This window comes from Hylobates moloch, unplaced genomic scaffold, assembly GCF_009828535.3.
Source record: "Hylobates moloch isolate HMO894 unplaced genomic scaffold, HMol_V3 SCAFFOLD_13, whole genome shotgun sequence".
NCBI lineage: Eukaryota > Metazoa > Chordata > Mammalia > Primates > Hylobatidae > Hylobates > Hylobates moloch.
Window position 1 is genome coordinate 21855050 of NW_026652288.1, and position 24413 is coordinate 21879462.

A 24413-nucleotide genomic window follows, 5' to 3' on the forward strand; every position below is an offset into this window, starting at 1 on the left:
CAGGAAGTGCAACGGATTCTGTCTAAAGTTGACAGAAGTTCTTATGTGTGCAGAAATAATGATTTAAACTTATTTTAATTAATGATGTCAACTAAACAACAAATGAAATACTTATTGACACAAGTACTAACAATTGGGCAGTAAAATTGGGAAGGATACGTGTTTAATAGTACAGTATAATGCCTCCTAATTTTCATTGTTATTTTTAAACTTCTCTGTACTGCTAATATATTATGAAACAGATCTGAGTTCACTTTTTAAAGACAAACAATATCCACATAAAATAAAAAGAAAAAGCTGTTAACACTATTTGTCTATAGGGAGGTACATTAGTGTTAGGTAGGGGAAGAGGCTTTTAGTTTTCATTTCTATTTTTGTTGGGCAGGTTATATTTTTACCCAGGTGAATATATTAGTTCTCTAATATAATTCCAGGTTAAAAAGATGATCTTTTATAATTATGTATCCTGGGCTAATCTCTTAATATATTTATCATTATTGAACCTGAATGAATTGGCAGTGGTTCTAATAAACAAAATTGCTCTCATAGAATAAAAATTCAGCATTATAGAATATTAAAATATTGTGAAAATCAGGCTTAGGATCTTAACCTTTCAAGATCCTAAGGGTAAGGTAGAATGAGACTACAAAATCTTAGGCTATGTGCTCGTAGTGTTAGTGGCACCTAAAGGGAGTGCACATTTTCAACCAACTCTAATGAGACCTTAGTGGAGAATGTTGGTTTTCATGCTGCAGTGTCTTCTTCCATTTCCATTCTTCTTCCAAATATGCCTTCAACTAATCCCAAGAAAACTAAAGCAACCATGGATTCATAAGTGAGGTTTTGATAATTATCTTCACCAAATCCTCCATCGCTTCCTTTTATATGTCATAAAGTTGCCCACATTCTGTATTTCCCTTTGCTATATCATCTTATGCAGCAAATAGAAGGCTACGCTAAATAAACCAACAGAGCAAAAACACAATCTGTATAAAAATTGAAAGGCATTTAGCCTTGTAGAAGAAATAATCCAACTCTGGTACCTATATTGAGAAAATAGAAGGAAGAACAATGTAAATCAAGACACTTCTATTTTTCATGGTTCCAAAATTTTCTACTTAAAACAGTAGACTTCAGTATAATTAATGTTAAGTCACTGTAGCATTTATACATGCAATGCTCATCCTTTTATACTAACAAAAAGTCGTTCAAATATTTCTTGCAGATATAGTTTTTATATCTCAGCACCTTTAAATTGTGTATGCTGGGTTGATTTGAACAAATTTCAGACACCAAAGGAAGTTCTCAGACTGAATCTGCTGCAAGGCCCCAGTCTTTCAAAAGGACTACTTTGTAGGAGATACTGTCATTAGATGGATAAGTGTAGAACTGTTGACTATCAGATACACTGATATTTACACATGGGGATTCCAGTGTCATTTGACCTGTTTCATTGATGCTGACTGAACAAAAATAAAAGTGCATCTCATTGTCACCAAATTAGTGTGCATTGTTTCTTAAAATCATCTCCAGCCTGGCACCAGAGAAAAGGAGATTATAATCACTGAGTACTCCTTGCTTAATTGCAAATTTGGAATACAGTTAAATGTATTACATTTTAGATTTTAAAATGTGACGTGTAAAAATAAAGGTTTTATAGACTTCAAGAAATGGGTATCTTGAGCAAGTGTTCAATACTATAACCAAGTTTATTCAACTTTGCCCACTTATGCAGTGTACGTGGTTTAAAACACAATGCAGAAATACTACTGAGTCTAGTAAATGGAATTATCAATGTGATTTTGCTCCTTCTCAGTCAAGACTAACTCAAATCCCTTCTCATTTTTCATTTATTAATCATTCCTGCTCCATCAGATGCTCAGGATCTGAAATAACCTACAGTCCATCCTATTAGTAAATCAAACCATCTAGCTAATATATCCAAAAGCATATTAATTTTATTCATTATATACTTATAAATACAAAAAAGATGAGATGCCAAATCTTTGTTTTAGAAATTGAGAAGATGAGACACAGAAATTAAAGAGGTGTGGAAAGGACTACATGGAACAGAAACAATTGGCCCAGAGGTCTGAATAGGTTTCAAAATCAGCCTGGTCTAAAAGGGAAGTCTTGGGCTGAGGGACAACATATCTCTAGTCCAGTGGTCCAGAGTATACAGCAGGATGCCCTTTTGTCCATCACTCTTAGTTGGGATGACAGCCACCTCCAAATCTAGTTTGGAGTCTAGTGACATTGGGACATGGAATATGATATTAGTATCCAGAATATTCTGGTCTCAAAGCCATGTTTCATAATGCTCATAAACATCTAAGGCCCCTAGAGCCTGGAATTATGATTATTACTTTCCAACTCTTTGTCCTCATATTACTTGATCCCTTTTGTAGTGATTTTTCGAATGCTATGTTGTAATCAAGATCCTTTCCGAATTTTGAGAATACCACCCTGGGAAAGAATAAGAGCAGTGGACACAGTCTGTTTTGGGAACAATACCAAGCATTGCGAGCCTAAGGACATAGTGAATACCTCTCAGTCTAGGGAGAAGCCTCAACTCATTACCCAACACCAACAGTACCCTACTTTTTAAACTGTCAATCCTGAGAAAGTATACCATGTCTGGGGTATCTTCTATGAGATAAATATGAACTCTACTCTTTAATGCTTCACAAATAATTGAGCTAATCCCCAAATAAAGTTAAACCATTTTGTCTCAGTATATGCTTCTGAACCGGTCAGAACTTGACCTGTAGACATTCTTGACACTCCATATGAAAGTAAATCACAACAAAGCAAAATGATCATGCATGCTTAAGACCCTGAGTTTCCATCTGTTTTCTCTAAAATGACCCACACTGAGAAAATTGCTTAACATGCACAAGGTAAGCCCCATTTTATAAGCCAGTAATGGAGAAACTGCAGTAACTAATTAGCTCCTACCAGTACAAGTCAAACTGTTATTAACAAAATCTGAAAGTTAAATAGAGGTTCATTACTTCCCTAGTCATTGGCGCCCCCTCCCTGGGGAGTGTTTAACTTGTAGCAATGGTTTTGGCTTTGCTTGATTAAATCTCATTATGAGAGAGGAATAAGCACTTGTGCCCAAGTCTGAAGGAACCCAGAGGTGTGCCAAGCCAACCATTAAGCTATGCAGAAAAGTAGATGGTTAGAAATTGGCATGCAGAGACTTCTCTTCCAAATCAGTCTGAAGTATGGTGAGAAACATTGTTCCAAGGCTTTTGTTTTTCCCCCTGATGGGTTCCTTTGAGACCACACTGAAAAATGGCCCATCTCCACCTCTCTATTCAAGAAAAACATTGTTAAATAGGTTTGTGTTACTTCCCACTCTTCTAAGGACCTTTCAAGGGAGTATAGGGTTTGCAATGTTGGGCAGTTGGCAGTATGTAAAGAAGAAAGCAACAGAGTGTGTATAGTCAGTTTTCCAAAGAGAGCAAAGGCCAAGGCAGGTATGTAGCTTAATAATTATGGATTAGCCTTGTAAGCAGGAACAACTCTGCAGAAGTTAACCCATCACTTGCCATTATCTCCCCTCCTGCTTATGGACTCTGTCATATTCAGCAGTGAAAGGTAAGGTATTAAAGGATAGAACTTCCACGTAGCTCCATTTCTATCCCCTCTCCACCTTGAACCAGAAGGAGCGTCAGTGCCCTTATAAAACATGAGATACCTATGAAGTTTGATCTCTGCCAATTGACTGAAAATAGGATTGTTAAACTGTGGTTCATAACCGCTTATTTGCTCTTTTTTGATTTCAATATTCAACTTTGTAAATTAAAATCAATATATTCTTTTCTGGAAAAACATCTTACAACTTTTAGAGTTGGTGTCAAGAAAATTGCCTTTTTATTGTGGTTTTTTATTCCAGTAACTTGGGTGAGTCACATATGACTGCCGTGACCATTTCCATCTGTGAGCCTAACTATGAATATCCCTAACTATGGCATAAACAAAGGTAAGCAGGTGTCTTTGTTGTAGGACTTTTCAGAATTTTAAATTATATGTTAAAATAAGGTTTTAAATACAATATTCATAGAGAGCACTCAAAAAGAATAAAACATATCACTTCCCAAGGTGTATTTTTTAATCACAAGTCTGTTCTTCACAGTACATAGAAATTCTATGGGACAGTTTGAGAAACGTTTGACTAACCCAGAGTTTCCTAAACTTGGCGCTATTGACATTTGAACCAGATAATTCTATGTTGTGAGCTATGTTCTGTGCACTGTAGAATGCAGAGCCCCTGCCCACTGGATGTCCCCTGCATCCCCAGTCATAATAAAAAAATGTCTCCAGACACTTCCAAATGTCCCTCAAGGGTAAAATCATCTGGAAAAACTGGTTTTTCAGGGGTCCTTCTGGCTGGCATGTTCAGAAAAAATGTTCTCCAAACCAGTAAGAGGTAGTATGGGGTAGTCATCGACACCACACTTTCCAAAATTAAAGCTTTGTGGTTCAAGTACAAAGTTTACTTGTGTTAAATACTACGGAACTTAACACCTAGAATCTTTAGTTTCTGCATCTGTGAAATGGTAATAATAATAATACCACCTACCTAGTATAGATGTATATGGTATACTTTGCAAACATTATTTATATATATTTATATATATACATATATATGTATATGTATATATGTCTTTGGATACATACATATATATTTATATATATACATATATATGTATATATGTCTTTGTATACATACATATATATGTATATGTATACTAAATACTCTAAATGCTAGACAATGTCTAGTACACAATAGAGAACTTGGCAAATACCAGCTCTCATTCTCTCTGGAATTCACTATCTATTAACCTTGATTTACTTAGTTGCTAATTATTTCTAAAAGTCACTTGCTTTTTCAGAAGCAGGTTACAACCCAAATAATTTCCTTTTTCTTATTACTTCTCTCATTTATTTCCCTATCATATTTCATACATCCATTCATCAAATAACTATTTTTGAACCTTTTTTGTTGCACTTCTGTGCTAGGCTTCTAATAAGGGGTTTCTGATTCACTTGGAGGAACAGAAAACACCTCTGTCTAAAGTTGTTGGTCCTAAAACTTACACTGTAGTCCTTTCAAAGTCATTCCCAGACAACAAGAGATTAAATGCAGGAAAACAAACTACTCTAGGTTTTTCAAGCACAGTGGAATTAATATAGAAATCTTTGAAAAGGCTAGAGAGCTGACGTCAGGGGCTACTACTAAATTTGCTTTTCAAGGTGACACCTTCATGACACAGACTCGCTGGCAGGAACTATCTGCTTTTATACTACCACTGCTGTCATTGCCACAGCTGTCTCAAACCCATGAAGCTGGTGACAAGCAAATGAATCCACTTCAGACACTCGCGTTTGCTAGAGCTTGCTTGTCAGCTAGCACAGACAGAGAGATGGGTTTGTTCTTCTAATCTCATATGAGTACATTTAATTGGCAGAAACTAATTAATATACAGAATACTAGCTACGAAGCTGTCTAGAAAATATATAGTTGATGCAGAAGTAATCGCGGTTTTTGTTCTTGCTTTTAACAACAAAAACCGCAATTACTTTTGCATTAATGTAATATTTACCTTTCAGAACCTTCCCCCCAAACAAGAAAAGTGAAATTGTGCATGTGAGTGCATTTAATTGGCAGAAACTAATTAATATCCAGAATACTGGCTACAAAATTTTCTAGAAAAAAATATGTATTTTTTACCTTTCCAAACCTTCCAAAAAATGAAATTGAAATAGAGGCCGATCCCAACATCCAGTTATCCCACATAGACAACCCTGTAGAGACATACATCCATAATATTCAACAGTGATAACAGAAAGATCCACTTGGTCCTCTCTACTGTAATGTAACAGTCCCTTGTATAAAGAAAAGTCACTTGTTCCCTCCCTTCAAGAGGAGGCTCATCAATCACTCTTCTCTTCCTTTGTGTGGTTCATTCTTCATCTACTCAAAATTCCACCCTGAGATACTATAATGTAAAAATTAAATCATGAAGTTCAAAACCAACAGCATACTTTATATAAAAGAGAAGGAATTTGTTTACTATAATAATATGGCCATAACAAAGAAGGAAATAAATACGCATTGCTATTTTTCTTGTTTTTGCAACTGATCATGAGACCATGGCTGGTATTTATAATTTCCACCTTTCACAATATATTCCATGATTCCTTTACCTTGAGGCAGCACATCAGACTGTTAAGGGTTCTTTGCATCTTGGACAACTGAAGCTTCATTCCTGAGGAGTGTGAGCACTGGTATTGAAGTTTGCGATGTCCTCTAAGATACCTCATAGACACTCTTGCCCAGATGTATTCGCCTGTCTACTACTGTATAGCAGCAAACCTATTTTTCCTTAATAATCAGCGTCATTCAGTCCAGTTAATTCAGTAACTGCCTTCCTGTTTACTGACCTAGATGAACTGGTTCTAATGAGACATCACAGCTACCATCTTCCTCTTCACTGGCATAAAATTCACCCAAGTGTAGTCATTGAAATTCTTGTTATTTGAACCTGATCATAACTTGCTTCTCCATGGCACACAGCTGTGTGAGTTCCCAACACTGGGGTATTGAGGGCTCAGAGGGTTGAGGATAAAGTGGGTTTGCAGCAGTAGGATGTTCCAAGCCCCACAAAATCATTTCCTGTACCCTACTGTCCCTACTCCTGGTCAAGAGCCAGGACTTTTCAGCAATATAATGCCAGTTGACTTCTGAGTTATCACTGACAAAATTATATCCTAAAGTCATAATTTTAACTACTAACATCTTCAAACAACATTTTCCATGTGGAATTGTTCAGACACATTTATGTTTTTCTCTACTTTCCTGTTTACCTTTTTTCTACAGTTATTCACTCATATACACATAGTAAATGATATTATTTTTATTAGCATTATTATAACTATTTTAATTGCCATTTTAAAATACTTTACATTACCTCGTTTAATCATTTCAATAATTCTGAAGATAATTGGTATATCTTACACATAAGGAAACTGATATAAAGGTCTAAGTATCTTCTACAACCTCAAGCAGGAATAATAACAGAACCCACAACTCAAGACTTTTTAACCCCTTAGACAGACGCAAGAGCAGGAATGGAGCCTCTTAAGTTTTTCTCAAATCTTTCATAGCTTTTGATAAAAATTCTCTATTTCTGTGCAACAATATGTTTTCTTATCTTCATATGCATCACTGAAAAATGGAATTTATTCTTGTATTTCTCCCTTTTTTCATTGTAAGGAGGTGATACCCTAATAGTTCTGTAGTGACCCAAAATCAGGATAGTTAAAATTCTATTTCCTAGAAAATATGGAAAGAAATTCTTGATTTTTATCTCAATTTATTTTATCAGTAACTAACAGAACTAATTTTAAATTCCATTTTTTCCTCTCAGAAATTCTACAAGTACTTTAAATGGAGCTGTCACTGTGTATCCAAGCAATGAAGCAATGATTGATTTCTGATTCACCTCTGATAAGGCTACTTTTGATCAATTATTGAACATCCCAGGAGTGCACAGGACTCTTGTATTGAATGTCCTGACAGCACTGTGTGATTTGGCCAATCCATTACTCTTAACGCCTTTGATGTGTTCCTTGTCTGATTAACAGCTCAATATTTCTAGAGCTTATATTCCTAACAAATCTCACTCTGTGGCATATTGCTTGGCTTTCTGTGTTTCATGACCAATTTGCATACAGCTAAAGAAATCTTCCCCTAAATATCACTGATCAGCTGGAAAACAGATATATCAAACAACTATAGCTATCCTAGAGGAAAAACAGGGGTAAATCAGTTAAAATGTTAGTCTGGAAGCCAATAATTTATCACCTAAATGATGATTTCTTTGTATTTTTACTTTGCACTGAGACACATAAAACAATTTCACATGACACAATGACAAAATTGCATGCTCCCACACTGGATCCTTAACCTCTCTGAGACTGTGAGTTAGATATATTTTGCATTTGAGATTAACACTGAGAAACCTCCAAATTTAGGACTAAGGTATTCATAAAACTACGATTTTATTCAAGGGAGAAAATTCGTATTACTTAACAGAGACTATCCTATTTAACAAAATCAGAGATGACTAACTCTCTTCATTAATTCTGACAGTTCATCATAGGGTTGCTTCTGTTGATAAGATCTCCTCTTCATAAGTTTCATCTGCCATGAACCTACTGTAGGCTTTTATGAAAAAGCACACTGTAAATTTGTTTTGGTTTGAAAACCAGTCAAGTTAAATAATTGTTTATATAGTGTTTATTTTTTCATTCATCCCTTCATTTGATCATTCAAGAAATTGATTGAATGCTCACTCTGATTAATACAGATGTACGCTGCTAGACACTTGAATGTTGACTTTGAATCATATTCTAATGCAAGATTAATCCTGATGTCAGCAGAGTGATTCTGCCCCCTTCCAATCCATTTGTCACACAGTAGCCAGAGTGATTTATTTTGTTTTTAAAAACACATAAGTGGATCAAGTCAACTTCATCTTGTGATACTTTTCCTTGTCAATTTTTCCCTTTAAGCTGGCCCTGCCATTCCTAAAACACAAGATCTCTCTGATCTGCCTTAGAGCCTTTGGGCTTGCTATTTTCTTGTTGCTTATCTTCATTCCCTTGGTTTTTTGTAGGCCCCTTTTTTTATTCTCAGGTAGGCCTACCCTAAGAAAAGTACCCTCTGATATTATCTATTGAAACTCCATAAGTAAATCTTCATAGCACTTATTGCAATAAGCAACTATTTTCTCTCTCCCTCCCTTTCTCTCTCCTATCTACCTAACCATCCATCCATCTACTAGTCATTTCCTGTCTATCCCAACCATCCCCTCATGCTCTTGCTCATATGCAAACACGTATTAGATTTTAATTCCATGGTATAGAAATTTGTTTACCTCAGGAAGGACAGAACAGGCTCGTATTTCACCAGTCCAAAACACTTCCACATGACACAATGACCATTTCTCCTATACACATTAGCAGTTTTGCATGGCCAAGTGACTTTCCTAGTGTCCCCTTCCCTCTTTTCCCTCCTTTCCCCATTGACTCTCCCTTTTCCATCACCCTCCCTAGAAAGAGACAACAAAGGAAAGACCACAACAAAAATATTTTTGATTTCTTAAGCAAAACTATTCGGTTCAGTTCTCCACAGAAGCTCCAACAAACATCATTCGAGACCTGCTTTTTTATTGGAAAAGATTTAAACTTTGAAATTACAGTTTATGACTTCACAGAATGCAGTTGTCTTCCCAGTTTCTGCTTGTGGGTGCGAGAGATTCACACTTCTAGTTTTACTAGCAAGACTGACATATTTCTATTACAGGATTAGCCCCATATTTCTAATTGTTTTTGCTCATTGGATATGCAGCCTGTACTGAGTCTAGATAATTTTAAAAATTACTTCCTAGTTGGCAAAGCAGCACTATGGTTCTTATTGCAAGTATGATAGCATTACATAAAATCAGCTTAAAAAAAAAATGTATCCACAGACCAACTCAGACCACGAAGTGTTTTAGGGCATCAGCTTATTTAATAATCACAACAATTCCTTACAATTCCTTTAAAAATAAAAGAAAGATTGTTGTTCCTATTGACAGATGGACTGGGGAGATTAAAGGCTTTCCCAAGTAGCAAATTCACAGCCAACATGAAATGTCATTACACAAGAAGGATGGAGGCAATGAGGCTGAGTGAGAGCAGCCATCCTGTGTCCAGCACAGCACCTCTCACATGTGCTTTTCCCCATTCCTCTTCCTTGAGATTACTGGTGATAACTATGAATGTCCACATCTATAAAACCCAATCATCTGGGTAGAACTTGACATTCAATATTACCACCATATTTCCATCTCAGAAGGTGATGTACCTACAATCCTATTTAGATATACTGATAACTGGATACTTAATCCACTTAAAAAGATGAAGGCTTTCAAACTGTTAGGTCTTCCTACAAGTTAGAATGTGGGGAATTTTCAAGTGCCGTGAAGATAGGGAGCAGAGAGGCAGGACTTGCCATGTTTGAACTTTCAGGCATCATTGGTAGAATCACCCTCTACCTCTAAAAGGTTTGAACATGAGCTCTATGATTACATGTCTTCACTGAGCAACCAGCAATCATGGCCACATTCAGCTGGTCTCTGCCTCACCTTATTTGCCTAAGGTAGCAATAATACAACATGCACAAAGTCTGTATCTCTGACCCTGATTACTTATCTTTACTCTCATGGCCACAGAAATCCTCACATTTCTGACTAATCAGAAATCATCAGATTAACTAGAAGTTAAAATGGTTCCAGAATGAGTACTCAGGGAGAATCTTTGTTCCAACTGGTCTTAAATGTCTCCAACCAATGGGGCATCACAGCCGTCCGATCAGTGGCCTTTGTTAACAAGCATGCCTTGAGCGTGTCCACGTCTCCCTGTACAGACCAACTTGTTTCTAATCAGCGAGTATTGATCTTCTCTACAGATTTGTTTGTTAAACCGACATCTACAACAAACATCAGACATCAAAAATGATATCCACCATTTTGCTATATCATCTTAATTAAATGTCAAATTCAAAGAATGCCATTTTCGTCAGTAAATAAAAGGCCCCACAATAATTTATCGTGGAAATTTTCTCCCTGTTACTCTCTCCTGTTTCCTGAAAATTGTTTATACCATTTTCTCTGACCTCTTTATTTTATTGTTTAGTTGCAAACCCTGCTCAAGCTAACATAGTTACTAGTTCATGTAAAGCACAGAGAAGCCCTTGACTCCATTAAAATAAAATTTTAAAAAAACCTTATATTAGTGTATGTGGAACCATAGTATGTATCTCAATCACTGGAAAACATCTGCCTAAGAACAACTTAAAGTTCTGGAGAAATATCATAAGCTCTATTTATGACTTCGAGCTCTATAATCAGTAATCATCTAAAGAGATCTCTCTAGACTAATATAATCTGAATCAATAGAGTGGAGAAATACTTTATTTCTTACATACTTCTCTGTGAAAGCTATGAAGCAAATGCTGCTTTCTTAATCCTCTGCAATGCAGTGCCTTTTTTTAATGTGTTATAGTGTAAATATATGAAATTACAATATAATTTGTATGTGGCTATTGAACCTATAGAATCTTCCAAGAAAATCTCTGCTCAAGAGTGAGCCAGAAAAATAGAAATTATACTTTCTCCTTTAAAATGGGATTGTGATATATTATATAGATGAAAATTTTAAAGATACAAAAATAATAACTGATGAAATGGTCAGATTCCTTATATTACATTGTAGGGTCTCTCATACTCTATCCTGGCTAGTGCTTAAATGTATGTCTCTGAGGGAAATCACTCCTCAGGATCTTTGCACGACTGGCCAGATGTAGAAGTTACTCTTATTACTATCTTTTCCTCCTATATTGTTTCACTTTTTTTTTTTCCAGACAAAGAGTACTTTGAGGATTATATCTACATATGTAGTACTCATTCTTAGTGCTTTCAAATACAATTAGGAAAGGAATAACTTCATTCTTTAAATTTTTCTTACATTTTTTTCCTTATTTGAATTGAATAGTCTACTCAATTTTTTGTGTTTTTCAGGTAATTCAGACCAAACATCTTGAATTGTTATTTTTAATAAAAATGATTTAAGTAGTTAATCATTAGTAATATTTTTATAATAGAATAAATTACAAATTGAGTTTTGTGTTGCTATGACTGACAAGTACAACTGTTGATATTTAAGCAGTTGGTAAGAAATGAGTTTACCAGAGTACCAGGCAAGGAAACTTCCAGAAAGCCATCTAGTTCTCATTAGAAAGCTTCAATCATTGCAGAGACCATTATGGTATATTCCTTTGTTCTCATTCAGTGAAGAACACACACACAAACAAAGAACACAGAGCAAGGCCTTTAAACGTTGCTCTTTAAAGAAAGAAAGAATTAAAACAGTTTAGTCCTTCTTGAATTTGTAACTGCCAAATCGCTAATGTAGGCAGGAAATACTGTAGCACACAAACTGCTTCGCCTGATGTAGCATAAACTCACTATTGGGGGAAATGATGTCAGAAACTTAATAAAATAGACACATGATCACGACTTTAATCTTACCAAGTAAGAATATAAGAGTAATTTACTTTGAAAGTTTCTACAGAGAAACCAAAGATGCTGTAATTCCTTCCTGTTCCTCATCACAGGGCAACCCCTACTTCCACCCTCAGGCCATGGGGCTTGATGTGGGAACATGGAATCACTGGTGAAAGGCATCCAGAGGAGCTGAGTCACATGTCAGTTGCGGCCCTGGTACAACTGTACTCAGCATGCCCTGCTCAAGCTTAGAGTCTCAGATTTATTAAAATTTAATTGATTCATTTAAAAATCAACTGTTATTTTAAGTCAAAGCAGTTTTATCTTTCCAGAGATTTAAATTACCTTTAAATAATATTTTGTTTTTCCATTTTCCTGCCTTAACCTATTGGCTATGATGTAGGTCCCTTTTAAGTAAGTTAGTGTAATGAAAAGACTATTGAGTACTATTCAGCCATAAAAATAAATGTGGTCCAGTCATTTGCAACAGCATGGATGGAACTGGAGATCATTATGTTAAGTGAAATAAGCCACAGAAAGACAAACATTGCATGTTCTCACTTATTTATGGGTCCTAAAAATCAAATCAGTTAAACTCATGGATGTAGAGAATAGAAGGATAATGACCAGAGGCTGGGAAGGGTAGTAAGGGGTTGGGGGAGGTGGGATGGTTAATGAGTTTAAAAAAAAAGTTAGGAAGAATGAATAAGACCTACTGTTTGATCACACAGTAAGATGACTATAGTCAATGATAATATAATTGTATATTTTCAGATAAAGAATGTAACTAGATTGTTTGTAACTCAAAGGATAAATGCTTGAGGGGATGGATACCCCATTATCTGTGATGTGCCTATTTCACATTACATACCTGTATCCAAACATCTCATGTGCTCCATAAATATATACACCTACTATGTACCCACAAACAATTTTTAAAAATAAAAAAGTGAACAACAAAAAAGCAGAAAGCAGGTTTTTTTTTTTTTTTTAAGAGTATTGAGGATATTTTGTTTGTTTTCCAGCAATGGGAGCCAATATCTGGAAAACTGAGAGACTGGATGTAAATTGTTTAGTTCAGAAGCTACTATAGTAGCATAGGTGTGACACCTTGATACCCTAGACCATGATAATAGGAAGGAAATAGAAGGGGAAAGGTGTATCTATCCCATATTCTAGATTTTAAAATCTGTGATGGTAGGAGGTAGCAGAATAAAAACAACAAAGCCTCTAGTTTCAAAACCTGTGACCAAGCAATTGACAATATTTGTAATAGAAGTTCAAATGTGTTGCAGATGTTAAATTAATGGAGTTGAAAGAAAGGAAAGCAATTATATACTTCAGTTTAAATGCAGCTCTAAGATAGTGCCTTCGAAAGAAATTGGCAGATATTATAATCATCTACTGTGTTCTACTATTTAATCCAGGTGGTACATATAAAATGTCCTATAACATTTCTATGATTTCTAGCTTTTCCAGTTAATAAAGTAACTTTATACTTATTGTCTTATTGATGTTATGATAGGTAATAATAGAAACATCTCTTGCATTTGGGAAGTACTTTTATTATTTCAACCAATAATAGATCGATGATTTATTAATCATACCTTACTAACTTTAGTCCAGCCCAACACAGGCCAACGACTAAGAAGAATACAACAGCTCATAGCCTAGAGACACACACAATGTGGGAATGCCAGCAGATCTCTGGCCACCTTCTGAGCAACTCAACTACTTTGGCTGAGGGTCCTTGAATAAAAAATAGAGTTTAAACAAGACAAATACCAAACCCATTCACTTGGTTCCACTCTCCTACAGCAAATACTGGCCATCTCATTAATAACTAAAAACAACAGCTGCTAATGCCTTGGAACAAGATGGCTAATTTACATATCCTGAGTGCTGGCCAGGGTTCTCCAGCACGTTCTGCCAAACCCGGGGAGAATTCTGTTTTCTCCAAGGCAGGTAAAGGGCAGAAAGGAAACTACAGCTCAAACATGAATATTAATAAAGTTGTAAAGGAGCATATAATTAAACCATATCAATTATTTATCTAATTATGAGGTTATTAGTCATCTAAAATTACTCAGCAAGCAACTCCAGAGTCTACGGGGTAGTAACATACAAAGTGTTGTCCAAAATCATCAGGCCTGAAAAACTCCATCTGACAATGCTGCTTCAACATTAATTAGCTGTAAGATCTGAAGGATGAGTAGAAAAAGGGGGATATGGTGAAATATTCTATTAGAAAAAGCCATGTCTTCGATGGCTGGAGGTAAGAGAAAGCACAGTGTTTTCTACTAAATGATTACTTGTCTTCTGAAGTTATTTCATTTGGGGAAATCATATCTTTATTCCATGAGTCCAGTTGGCTCCCTGAGTCGGGAGCTGTTCCCTGGAGAATGTTTTGAGTTCAATCATTTAACACTGAGGTAAGATTCTCCATTTACTGCAAGCCTCAATGGATGTCCTAATATCTGCATGCATGTAGTGAAGTGTTTATTCACTGTGTAGATGGAATAATGATCCCCCAAAGACACTGACATCCTAATCTCTGGGACCTGTGAATTTGTTACCCTATGTGGCAAAATGTACATCGCACACATGATGGGTTAAGAATGTTGAGATGGAGAAGTTAGTCTGTCTTATCCAAGTGAGCATATTGTGATTATGAGGGTCTTTATAAGCCGGAGGGAGGAAGGTCAGCCAGCGGAGATGTGATAAGCAGAGATCACAGAGAGATTCGGAGATGGATTTGAAGATACTGTGGTACTGTCTTTAAAAATGAAAGGAGAGACGACAAGCCAAGGAATACAAGGGGCCTCTAGAAGCTGGAAAAGGCACAACAGCAGATTTTCACTTAAGCCCCCAAAAGGAATGCAGTCCTGACCCATTTTAGCCTTCTGACTTCCGGGACTCTAAGTTAATACATTTGTGTCACATTTACATTTTAAGCCATTACATTTATGGTAATTGTTAACAGCAGCAAGAGGAAGCAAATCCATTCATCACATCTCCCCAGAATAAATTCACCAATACCTGACCATTTCACATTTCTATTCTGAGGCATAGGGATCATGAGCTAATTAAATAGCACAACAGTTGTGATATTTCCTATTCACAGTTAAGAGAAAGTAGTTTGTTTAAACAAATTAACAAATAAAAAGAGTTTTGAAATTACCCTTACGAAAACATGAAGTAATCTAAATGTGCAAGAGACAAATTGGGCTATCCAGCTGGCCTCCCAGATTCACAGGAATATAAATCAAAGCCCAAAATAAAACAAAACTATTGGTACGGAAGGGTTCCATCCATAGAAATGATGAGAAATTCCTATAAGACATATTACAGTTTACAACAGAGAGAAGTTTATCATAAACATTGTAGAACATAAGACATCTGAATAAAAAAATCTACTGGGGGAGAGTGAATGGAGTCCCTACAGGAATCTACTTATACAGCCTAAATCAGGATGGGAGAGGAGGGCGGCAACTGTGGAATCTGGGAATTGTCCCTTCAAGAACAGTCTTGAGTCCTGGGTCCTAGACCTTAGTGGCCGAGGACTTTTCCTTGGCTTACCCCCGGCCCTAACAGCATTCCAGGCAAAATAGAAGCATCATAGAAGTTCCTCAGTGAGGGAACTTAGAACTTAGAGTTGAGTCATTTACACTTGTAAAAGCAAGTATAATCTTCTGTTTCCAATTCCTCTAGAGCTTTCCCTTCAAAGAAAATGAAAATGTCTCCTGTCTCTTTATATTGTACTGTGGAAATTCCAGTAGCCTTCCCAGCATTTCTGAAGCTACCGGGAGGTGGGGTACATTTTGTTTCCTTGGTCAGCCTTTATTATCTCAGGTCTTCTGAAGGCCACTCCCACTTCAGGTACTGTCCTTCCTCCTTCATTTTCTAATATGCCATTAATAAAATTCTAGTGTTTGTAATGTACTACTTCTGAAGATTTGAGTATAACTCAAAAGGTCTAAAGCACAGCAAAGAATATTGAACAATTTAAAATTAAATGTTAGGCATAATGATACTGAATTTCCTAGGTCATCCAGAGAAATTTTCTCACTGGCCAAACTTCTTTGATTACATAAAAAAACCAAGAGCTCCTTCATCCTCCAAAGCCCATTCCCTCCCACCTGCCTTAACCTCGTTACCCAGAATTTTTTTTTTTTTTTTTGCATGTCTGTTTTGTTTTTTTGTATCCTCCCAGGAACAGGTCTAATTCTTGTTACTCTACTATTCAGAGTTACTCACCATCTTTTTTTATAGTCTCTCCCACCAGGAAAGATTGAACCACCTAGAAAAATACCCGCTATGGTGTTTTCCAAAGAACATCATGTCCCCTATGAATCCCAACTTCTTCTTAAACCTCAGGTGTAAACTGCAGGCAGCTTCTAAAACAGCAACTTAGTCACCCTGGTACACAACGCAACAATCTCTTTGGCCCAGCAGTGATTCTCTGGTCAGGTTGCCTCCAGCTGTATTTTATTTATTTCTCTCAATGAGCACCTGAAACCCATATTTATAACTAAAGGCTGTAATTGGCTTCAACACCTGCCCCTTGTTTGGGGCTTAAAAGATTTGATAGGAACTCACACCACTCTGACAGAACCAATCCTAAATCTCAATATTGGACACACAGTGCCCTCTGAGAAAAATTGCAAGATACATTAAAACACCCTGTACTTCAAAGGAAGGCAGCCAAAGTGAAAAAAGAATTCAAATTCTGCTCTCTGAAAACAAAACCAAATAAAAGCAGTTATTCTATCAAAGTTGAGAAATTATCTAATTCTTACCTGCAAAGACATTTAAGAGGATATATTTATGAAGGTAGGGGAAATACTAAAGAAAGTGTAGTGACCAATAAATCATATTTTTTCTCAGTATCAGTAAATGCCAAAGAACTGAAATTGTCATAAGTTGCTTCTTTAGTGTGTTTTCATACAGCTATAAAGTACTGCCCAAGACCGGGTAATTTATAAAGGAAAGAGGTTTCATTGACTCACAGTTCAGCATGGCTGGGGAGGCCACAGGAATCGTGGTGGAAGGCGAAGGGGACGCGAGATACCTTCTTCACAAGGCAGCAAGAGGAAGTGCTCAGTGAAGGGGGAAGAGCCCCTTATAAAACCATCAGATATGAGAACTCACTCACTCTCACGAGAACAGATGGGAAAACTGCCCCTCATGATTCAATTACTTCCACCTGGTCTCTCCCTTGACCTGTGAGGATTATGGGGATTACAATTCAAGATAAGATTTGGGTGGAGACAGGAAGCCTAACCATATCAGTTGCTGAGAGGAAAATGTTCATTCCCAATTATTATATATCTAGCCAAATTTTCATTTGTACTTAATGGCAACCCCCCAAATTTTTTGAAGATGAAAAAAAATTTAAAGTATATCATGTACAATTTAAAACAGTAGACATTATTCAAATTCATGGAGAAAAAAACAAAATAACAAAATGAATCAAAATGGTACATACAAAATACTTGGCAATGAGCAAAGAAATCGGTAAAACAGAGTAGACAAACTCAGTGATTCTTTATCTTGGCTTTACGTTTTGATTACCTGGAAGAATTAACAGTAAAAATAAATACAAATAAATATACATTCATAAAATAATATATACAAGAAGTGTTTCATGGTTCAGATTCACAGAGAAGTGATTGAATTCCTCTTGGGTAGGGCCCAGACATAGGGGCTTTGTAGAGAGTCCTCTGTGACTCCAATGTACATACAGAGTTGTGAACCCTAGTTTAAGTAATTTTGGGGAATATGGGCTTATTGACATGGGAGATAAAGGAGAGAGCTGGAGAGAATAATTTTTAAAATGCTATATTTCTCCTCTGATAAAAAAAAAGAGATAATAGTTAATGTCTCATTTATTTGTTTGAGCTAAGAATATCATCGAAAACATACCCTCTGCCAGCCTTTTTGATAGGTGATGGGAATATATAGTCATCAAGATATGCTGAGTCCTGAAATTCAAGGAACATATAGTCCATCAATAGAAATCAACAAGAAATAGACGGTCACAGGGTGATATGATTTGGGGGAACCAAGTAGGGAGTACTAGGGAAGCTCTAGAGAATCAGAGCTGCCTGCCTGGAGGAGCTAATACCTGATCTAAACTAATACCGGGTCTGCTCTTGACTTATAAGCAATCTGTTCAGGCTCAACTTACAAAATCATTTTCTATTATTCTAGTTTACTGTTACTTGTTTTCTCATTCATCACTAACTAGAGTCAATAGATTAGATAAAAAGGAAGCAATATCTAGAGGCAGGTCTACTCTTTGAAAAGAAGTGAATATAAGAGCTGGTACCAAATAATAAAGCCAATAAGAGAAATTAAAATGGATCCCCAAATTACCACAATCTTGGGACATTTTAAAAAAGAAAAACCATCTTGCATACCTCAATATTTTTCCAAGGTAGTAATGAGAGTTCAACATGCCTACAAAAGACATTTAACGAAAGGCTGAACATTGCTGTCACTTCTTGTTAAGTATATAGTAAGTATAATCTTGTTGGTAGTTTCACTCCCTGTAAGGATAAATTTCCTATAAGGTTTTGAGAAAAGGGAGTTGTCTCCCTTTAGCCTTTGAGCTGTGTCCCTGGGCTGTTATTTCTCTATCTTATGAACATCTGAATTCAGCTTTTGAGGTGTTACTAATACTGGCAAACACCTAGAACTTCTATTCCACAGTTCTCCTCAACAAGATATCACTTCTTCCTCACAGACTTTTCAAAACAGGAAAGGAGAATATGGGGTAGACTGTATTTCCATTAAAGGTCCATTGCTTAATTTTCTACAAGATGTTTACACATTTTAATGGAAATGTTGATTTTACTGAGGAGTTTTGGTAACAAAAGGAAATTTAAATGTATTGAGGAATGTTCAAAAATAAAAGCTGCATGCTGCATATGACTAACCTTCTAGGCCCAAGTGTGATGGGTGGGGCACAAAAATGGACATCTCTTATGTGATTTTGTCTTGCGATATACCACAATTCCCAACTTGCTCCTCTCTCCTGAGACCCATTGCCTTCCTGGAGAGTGCCTTCTTGTTCATACTTTAACAAGGCAAATCCTGTCTCCTTTTAGAGTGACCCCAGTTGCTTATCTGAGTGAGTTTATCTGACTTTAGAATACATCCATCTCTCCCTTCACCAAGAAAATCGACATGCAAATTTGCTTCTGTACATGTTCTAAAGCATAAGTAATTCAGTCTAGAATAATATCACAACATACATAGGAAGGGGGAGAATGGCTAGAGAACAAGCTAAGATATATGTGTCACCCAGTGCCAGTTCAGATCTTGTGATACCTCCTTATCAGCATCAGGTACAGATATGCTTTTTCACTCTGCTTGATTATCCAAAAGGTAACTATTGAGTCAAACAAAGACAACACTTGTAAAGGAACACCATGCATCTTCTGAGACAATCAAGACAAAATCCACATAGAAGAGGATGAACACTTCTTTAACTGCTAGTTCATCTGTTCAGCTGCTGAGCCTCCTGCAGGAGTAACATTTTACACATATGTCAGTCCATGCTGAGCAGGGTGGCTCTCCTTTGTTTTACACTGCTTGCACATGGCACTTCTGTGCCTTTGACACCTGAGATGTGACTCGTTACAAAGAAATGCATGTTTCCTGCTCTGTTCTCTTCCTCTAATAAATATTCAGTAAAGGCTTTAAAATCAAACACTTTTTTTTTTTTTTTACCCCATATAACTTTTAAAACTTCAACATTTTGGTCATGGCTTTCTGAAAGGTTCTCTTGCCATTGTGTTGGCATCCAAGGTGCTTTGGATTTAATTTAAGAGGGTAAAAATATGCGAACTGTCATATTCTTCTGGCTGAAAAGTATGTACATATTGCCCATTCCAGGAGATATTTGAAATTATAAAGAGAAAATAAGTTTTCAAGGGAAGGGGGAACATTTAGAATCTTGGGACAGGCCAAGGGCCATGAGATTCCTAAGAGCTGAATATGTGCTCTCCAGCGGAAATGATGTGCCTTTTATTGATTAAAAGGTATTGCTAATCTCAACCTCAAAATCAAGAGTTACTAAGTAATGGCCTTGTAAACATCATTAACTAATGATGTACAGTAGAGCCTTCTTGCGAAGCAAGAGATGGTTTGAGAAGAGAGAGAGAGAGACAGAAAGAGAGAGAGAATGAATATTGGAAGCTCAACCTCAGCAGGTCTAACTCTTTTTGTCCATGCATCAAAGACTTCAATTATATTAGGCCATAAAGGAGAAGCTAAGTCTTCCCTTTGGTGAATTCTTCTCAGAGGGAATCCCGGTAGTAAGGAAAAAAAAAAAAAAAAAAACAGAATACCCACCAATTTAACATTCTATTAAATTAGATTTACTTAATATTACACTCTTAAAGGGTTAATTGCACTGTAACTTTACTGGAAAGCTCTTGGTTATAATCCTAATTATTATTATAGAATTCTGTTTTCATTAACCATTTAGCACTGCCTTATTAAGATAATTTGACACATATTTTATCTTTTGGAAAAAGGAAATACAAAATAATCATAAGAGCCTTACAGCAGTAAATGCCCAAAATACAAGGTCCAGAATTGAAGAAGAATATCATGTGAAATCTGTATGAAAGGGTGATCTGGGATTTGGCAGAGGAACCATTCAGCTACAGCCTGAACATAAAGAGATACAGAGGAAAATCAAAAGCTAACTGGTAGGGGAGCGGTATGCAAATAGGGCTGTGAGTTGGAGACAGCCTTATTAATTTTCAGGAGAACCTTGTATACAATATCATGAACAAAGAACACTCACATTACAGATTCTGTAGAGATTCGCTGAGGAATACAAAAGAAAGAGTAAAACAAAACACAAAAACACAAGCAAGCACAAATCCAGTGCCGTTAAAGGAGTGTGTGTGTGTGTGCGTGTTTGTGTGTGTGCGTGTGTGTGTGTGTCACATTTACACTCACACACATATTAAAGCTTGATGCTGTCTGGAGCATATACAATACCTATCACTAGAAATCTGTTTACAGTTTTCTTTTTCTAACACGACATCTTTTTGCAGAGAGCAGGCTCCTGCATTATTTATATTCAGACGACTTGTATAATAAGGTGCAGGTATATTTCCATTACATTGCATGCATTTCTATAAAGGTACTCAGTAGCAAAACTGATGTGGAGACCAATGAATCTTGGCCAAGGAGGGTGGTTTGGTGACTAAGATAGGCTGCATGTCATTTTTACATATCACTACATTATTTTTATTGCCCACTGTTATTTCGTAACATTCATTTTAAAGAATAAGTATCCATGCCCTTATTTAAGATTTTCCATCTTCTGAATGATTCTCAGGATTATTCAGCTTCAAGACACTTCACAGACTTTCAGAAAAACAATTTATAGACCTTAATTCATACTCTTACTATTGCCCTAAGGTTTGTCCTACAAAGCATTTGTTTGATAAAATGAAACAAATCTGTACGTGGGGAGAGAGAACATAGGACAGGATGGGGCATCTATATTTGATTTTAGACATCATTTTCTTGTCCTAAATGTCTTAGATGTTCTTCGTCCTCCTCAAACTCCATCTGTTTATTCTAGAAGCTTAAGAGATATATCTAGCCGCCAAAGTAACAAAAATAACCTTTGGAGAATTAAGTTAGTTTTACTTAAACTCTTTTAAAATTTGTTTGTGGATGCATAGTAGGTGCATATATTTATGTGATACATGAGATATTTTGACACAGGCATGCATTGGCCTAATAATCACATCAGAGTGAATGGAGCATGTTATCCTTTCTTTGTGTTACAAACACCCCAATTATACTCTTCTTTTTTTTAAGTCATCATTAGGAGAGAATTTATTTTTAAAGTGTCATCTTAAACTGCAAGGATGTCTGTCAAATATCACAATTAAACATGCCAAAGGAGAAGCCATGTTGTCAAAATGCCCACTTAACTCACCCAAACATCTCAAACCCACCCTTTGCTGACCTTCTATAACCCCATTTTTTTAAGTTTTTTTTTTCTTTTTTTAAACAAGAGAAAGTAGACAGATACATGTTGGTAAATGCTAACTGTCCATGTTCACATAGAGACACAGTGTACTCTCTGAGCCCAATATACAGAGAAAGGAGGAAAAAAGCTATAATTCTATGCAGTACTACACAGGGGCCTAGCACCTTCCAGCTTCTGTGGAGGGGTAGAGAATACTAACATCTGCTTATTATGAAAGTGTTTTTAAAAAGTTAGCCAAAGCTGTAGCAGAAGAACACACAGGAAAGCTTTTCCAGTGAGTCTTTCTCCACCACAACAATGATCCTGCTCACCTCTCAAAAGTGGTGAGAGAAAAACCTCTGTTCTTAATTTTTCATGGAAGACAATCTGTCTTTACCATTAAGTATTATATTAGCTGTAGGTTATTCACCAATTCCCTTCCTTGGATCAAGGAAGTTTTCTGTTGTTCCCAGTTTGCTGAGAGCTTTTATCAGGAATGGATGTTGAATTTTATCAAATGCTTTTCTGCATTTATTTGGGACCATCTATGTTTTCTTTTTAATTTTGTCAATATGTTGAATTATTGGTGGATCTTTGAGTGTTCAACCAATTTTGCATTTTGGGGTAGACCTCAGAAATGGGCATGATCTAGCTGGTCATGATATAATCTAAGTTATTTTCCTTCTCAGAGAATCAGCCTTTTATTTAATGGATTTTTCTCAATTTTTTCTCTTTTTTCAGTTAATTAAATTCTGGTCTTTATTATTTCTTTTTCATACTTACTTTGGGTTGAATTTGCTTTTCTTTAGCAGGGTTATTGATAAAAGCTGAGATCATTGATTAAGACGATTTTGTTTTTTAATGTAGATCTTCTGTGCTAGAAGGTTTTCCACTAAGTTATTGCTTTAGGAACATTCCGCAAATTTTAACATGTTGTGTTTTTATTATTCATTCAACTTAAAATATGTTTTTTTATGTAGCCCTACTTTAGACATTTTAAAGTTCTATACAAATAAAAGACATTATAATTAAAATGTGAAATAAACTCATTTATCATTATAGTTTGTTATTTTAATTTAATTTTTATTTATTTCCATAAAAAATAAAAGGAACAAGTGATGTTTGATTATTGAGGAACAAGTGGTGTTTGGTTATATGAGTAAGTTCTTTAGTGGTGAATTGAGATTTTGGTGCACCCATCACCCGAGAAGTATACACTGCACCCTGTTTGTCATTTTTTATCCCTCACCCCCTTCTGACCCTTTCCCCCTGAGTCCCCAGAGTTCATTGTGTCATTATTATGCCTTTGCTTCCTCATAGCTTAGCTCCCACTTATGAGTGAACACATACGATGTTTGGCTTTCCACCCCTGAGTTACTTCACTTAGAATAACAGTCTCCAATCTCATCCAAGTTGCTGTGAATGTCATTAATTCATTCCCTCTCATGGCTGAGTAGTATTCCTTTATATATATATATAAAGTTTTATCCATTGATTGATCGATGGGCATTTGTCTTGGTTCCACATTTTTGCAGTTGTGAATTGTGCTGCTATAAACATGTGTGTTCATGTATCTTTTTCATAATGACTTCTTCTTTTCCTCTGGGTAGATACCTGGTAGTTGGATTGCAGGATCAAACGGTAGTTCTACCTTTAGTTCTTTGAGGAATCTCCATACTGTCTTTCGTAGTGGTTGTACTAGTTTACATTCCCTCCTGCAGTGTAAAAGTGTTCCCTGTTCACTGCATACATGCCAACTCTACTTTTTAAAATTTTTTTTTGATTATGGCCATTCTTGCAGGAGTAAAGTGGTATTTCACTGTGGTTGTGATTTGCATTTCCCTGATCATTAGTGATGTTGAACCTTTTTTCATATGTTTGTCGGCCATTTGTGTATGTTTTTTTGAGAATTGTCTATTTATGTCCCTAGCCCAATTTTGATAGGATTTTTTTCTTGTTGATTTGAGTTTGTTGTAGATTCTGGATATTAGCCCTCTGTCGGATGGATAGACTGTGAAGATATTTTTCCCACTCTATGGGTTGTCTGTTTACTCTGCTACTACTTTTGCTGTGCAAAAGCTCTTTAGTTTAATTAAGTCCCAACTATTTATATTTGTTTTTATTGCATTTGCTCTTGGGTTCTTGGTCATAAAATCCTTGCCTAAACCAGTGTCTAGATGGGTTATTCCAATGTTAATTGATAGAATTTCTATATTTTCAGGTCTTAGATTTAAGTCCTTAATCCATCTTGAGTTGATTTTTGTATAAGGTGAGAGATA

At 36.1% G+C, this 24413-nt stretch overlaps 1 long non-coding RNA gene across 1 annotated transcript in view; it reads left to right on the forward strand.

The window, feature by feature from the left end:
- LOC131381062 (uncharacterized) overlaps positions 1-24413 on the forward strand; it is an 89164-nt gene that overhangs the window by 25700 nt on the left and 39051 nt on the right. Inside the window, exon 3 of the long non-coding RNA XR_009209496.1 lies at positions 3905-3991. This is a non-coding gene — a long non-coding RNA (uncharacterized LOC131381062). The remainder of the gene's footprint in view (positions 1-3904; positions 3992-24413) is intronic.